Here is a 4,550-nt window from a genome sequence, read left to right as displayed (position 1 = left end):
CCCAGTCGGGTGGCATCTCGCTCCACTAGGCCTTGAAGATGGACCTGGACATGGACCCGTTATGAACCTGCTGGGGCGGGTCCAGAGGAGGGACGGGAGAAACAGTCAGAGGGCTGGAGCACCTCTTCTCTGAGGACAGGCTGAGAGAGTTGGGGTTGTTCAGCCTGGAGAAGAGAAGGCTCCGGGGAGACCTTACTGCAGCTTTTCAATATACAAAGTGGGCCTGTAAGAAAGGTGGAGAGAGACTTTTTACCAGGGCCTGTAGTGACAGGAGGGGCAACAGTTTTAACCTGAAAGAGGGTAGGTTTAGATTGGACACAAGACATTTTTTACATTGAGGGTGGTGAGACCCTGGCACAGGCTGCCCCAGGAAGCTATGGATGCCCAGTCCCTGGAAGTGTTCAAGGCCAGGTTGGATGGGGCTTTGAGCAATCTGGTCTAGTGAAAGATGTCCCTGTCCGTGGCAGAGGTGTTGGACTTTAGATGATCTTCAAAGGTCCCTTCCAACCCAAACCATTCTTTTGATTTTGTGATCTTGAGAATAAGTGAGAGTTTAGATTTAATGAGGAACCCTCCAGTCATGCCTGTCACTTGGATCAGATGTGTTAACATATACCTTTTTAAAGAAAATATTTTTTTTACATTCTTAAAAATATTTCCCCTATATCGAGTGAAAGGTGATCAGAAAGATTTATTTGGTTTTGTGCTGAAAGCTTTGCAAAGACTGGGGGTGTTTATGCTGCTAATGACTTAGGGGAGAATGGGGAGGTCTCTTGTGTAGGTCATGACCAGCAGTGCTGCTTTCCCCATAAAGTGCAAATGGAGACACAGTGAGTGCAGGGCAACAGGTATGTAATTTCCTCCTTTCTCCCTGCTTCGATAGATCAAATCCTTTACTAAACTGGGGTGAAAAGGAGAGCAGAGCAGCAGCTAGGACAGTGGGTTTTGGTAGTGTGCTGGAAGTCAGGGGACTTGGGTTCTTTTCCTTACTCCCCTACAGATATGCTGAGTGACATTCTGTGCCTTAAGTTTCCTCCTGTGTAAAATGTGTGTATTTACACACAAGGATGCTTTCCAAATTGGTTCTGGAGACTAAATATTTAGACAAATTGGTAGTGTTTCAGGAAGGTGTATTTGCGAGTGACACAGTCCCTGTGTACTTGCCAACAGTATTCCCATCCCTTTTTACTTTCTGTTTCGTTTCCCGTTTTCTACCATTTCATTACTGTTGCAAAAACAACCCCTGCTTGTAGGAAGCAGCGCAGGTACCAGAGAAGCAGCCAGAGGCACGTAACTGTTTCTTTCCCTCAGCTGCTTCTCTTCGGTCTTCTGTTTTGCAGCTTCATTTGCTCTGGCGTTACTGGGGGACAGTGGAAGGACTTCCAGCTCTTATAGATTAATAAGTCACTTGTATGTTCCCACAGTCTGCTTCTGTGGCAGTGAAAGTGAAAGCTGGCTGTGAAGAATTGCAGAAGGACTTTGTGACAGTGAATGATTTGACTATAAAATAGGTGAAAATACGGCATTGAGTAAGTGGAAAATGATGCATGTGTCAGAGCAACAATCATGACGCTGATGCCCTGCATGCTATCTGATACCACTTAGGAAAGAGATCTGGGGGACTACAATATGTAGTTCTACGAAAGTGTCAGGTCCATGCTTAGAAGCAGTGTAAAATGTGATTGAAATATTAAGAATTACTAAGAAAAGAAGAGAAAATTATGGAGCGTGATTGTGAATTTTTATCATAAATGTGTCCTAGTTTAGGCTGGGATAGAGTTGACTTTCATACTGGTGGCTGGTAGAGTGCTGTGGTTTGGATGTGGGATGAGAATAGTGTTGATAGCACACTCATGGTTTTGGTTGTTGCTAAGAAGTCAAGTCCTTTTCTGTTCCTCACACTGCCCTGCCAGCGAGCGGGCTGGGAGGGCACAAGTAGTTGGGAGGAGACACAGCCAGGACAGCTGACCCCAACTGACCAAAGGGATATTCCATACCATATGATGTCATACTCGGCATATAAAGCTGGCAGAAGAAGAACGAAGGAGGGGATGTTCAGAGTTATGGCGTTTGTGTTCCCAGGTAACCGTTATGTGTGATGGAGCCCTGCGTTCCTGGAGATGGCTGAACACCTGCCTCCTGCCAATGGGAAGCAGTGAATGAATTCTTTGTTTTGCTTTGCTTGCATGCACCACTTTTGGTTTACTTATTAAACTGTCTTTATCTAAGCCCATGAATTTTCTCACTCCTACTCTTCTAATTCTATCTCCCATCCCACTAAGAGGGGAGTGAGCCAGTGGCTGCGTGGTTCTGGTTGCTGGTTAGGGTTAAACAACAACAAAATGGTAGCCTGCCCTTTTGAAGGTTGTTTGCTCCTCTTGGAACATAGCAGGAGTAGAGAACAGATTGAGAAGTGATGATCAAAGACGTGGAGCAGCTTTTGTACAATGAACATCTAAATAGTTTCAGATTCTTCAACTTGAAAAAGAGACAGAATAAGTGAAAGAATAACAGTTCTATGGTGTCACGAGTGTTACTGGAGGAGCTGAGTAAGGAACAACAATTTCTTGCCTTTTCAGACAGATCTTGGGGTGTCAAATGGAATCCATGAGCAGCAGGCTTAAGACCTGCAAAAGCAAAGGGTTGTTTAGGTGAAATGTAATTAAATTATGGAACTGGAACCATGCTCTTAAGACTCTCCCTTCTCGCTTGAGAGCAGCCAGCGGGATCCATTGCCCCATTTAGCTCAATATCCTCTCCCTGTCAGTAGTCTGTAGCAGAAAGCTGGAAGAGAGTGCAGGACTGAAGCAATGCTCCTGTGGTAGACAGGATACTAATCTAAACAGGGCTGCAGGTGCAGACTGGCTGCTTCTGTAGTGGGGAATGGCCAAGAGCTGTCCCTTCCACTGCTTCAGGGTTCCTGCAAAGGCACTGGAGTAACCCCAAGGCTGACCTTGACTGAGTGTCCTTTGTTCTCCTGCAGCACCAGGATTTCTCCTGAGCCTGTAAGAACACCAGGGACTGTAGACTCTACCTTTAGCTTCTTCCTCACGAAATTCCCAGAGCCCCCAGAGCTGGATCCTCTGACTGGGCCTGAGCAGGGCCTATGTATCTGCATCGATTCCAGGTATTAGCTTGCTGCAGAGAACTTTTCCTGAGTTCTAGACCATTCAGACTCTAGCTTGTTCTGCTTTTTAATTTCTTTCTATGTTTGTTTTCAATTCTATTTCTAATATTTCTATTTCTATTTGTTTCTATTGTATTTACGTAATGCTTAAGTTCTGAAACTGATGTGATGGTCACTGTATAGATGAATATTAGAAATCAGTCCCTGCTCAGTCTTTCTTACAAGAGGTAGAAGGACAGGGGAAAAAAAAAAGCAGATGTGTGTGGAGGTGAAGTGACTTGCTGTGATTAAGTAAATTCTCAGTGGCACAGCCAGAGGGGAAAAAAATAAATCCCCTTCTACTCTGGTGCTGTTCTCACTTGAGACTACCCACTTCACTTTATGGAGGGGCGATGGGAACTAAAGAAAACAGAGGTTGGCTGTTGAAAGCGACAGAAAGGTGTGTGATATGTGATGGACTGTGAGATTTCCTGCCTGTTTTGTACTTGGACCTTACTGCCTCTTTCTCACTAGAATAGTTTTACTTTCAAGAAATAAGAATATTTGAAGTTAAATCAGACTTTTCTTATCCTTATCCTACAGGAGTTTGTGCTGTCAGAGGTGACGTCTCCAGCAAAGGGCAGTTTGGAGTATCACACCTAGTAGGAGATTGTTGATTGTTGAAGATTTCTGCGGTGGACTTGCACAAAAACCACAGACAAAGTAAAGCTTTAGCTACTGATGTGTGGCGTGATGTTCTAAACTAGAATCATAGAACTGCTAAGGTTGGAAGGGACCTTAAGATCATCAAGTCCAGCCATCAACCTACCCTGACAAAACCACCTCTAAACCATGTCCCTAAGCACCACATCTACCCTTTTTTTTAAACACTTCAGGGATGGCGAATCTACCACCTCCCTGGGCAGCCTATTCCAATGTCTAATAACCCTTTTAGTGAAAAAATATTTCCTAATATCCAATCTAAACCTCCCCTGACATAGCTTGAATCCGTTTGCTCTTGTCCTATCAGTTTTCACCAGGGAGAAGACGTCAGCCCCCGCCTCTCTACAACCTCCTTTCAGGTAGTTGTAGAGGGTGATAAGGTCTCTCCTCAGACTCCTCTTCTCCAGGCTGGACAACCCCAGTTCCCTCAGTTGTTCCTCATAAGGCTTGTCCTCTCGACCCCTCACCAGCTTTGTAGCCCTTCTCTGGACACGCTCCAACACCTCAATATCCTTTTTGTACTGAGGGGCCCAAAACTGAACACAGTACTCGAGGTGGGGCCTCACCAGTGCCGAGTACAGGGGGACGATCACTTCCCTAGTCCTGCTTACCACACTATTCCTGATAGAGGCCACGATGGTATTGGCCTTCTTGGCCACCTGGGCACCCTGCTGGCTCATATTCAGGCGGCTGTCCACCAACACCCCCAGGTCCTTTTCTG

The sequence above is a fragment of the Charadrius vociferus genome, unplaced genomic scaffold, assembly GCF_000708025.1.
Source record: "Charadrius vociferus isolate BGI_N301 unplaced genomic scaffold, ASM70802v2 scaffold263, whole genome shotgun sequence".
Lineage (NCBI taxonomy): Eukaryota > Metazoa > Chordata > Aves > Charadriiformes > Charadriidae > Charadrius > Charadrius vociferus.
The sequence above is the reverse complement of the archived record's forward strand: the minus strand, read 5'-3'. Positions refer to the sequence as shown.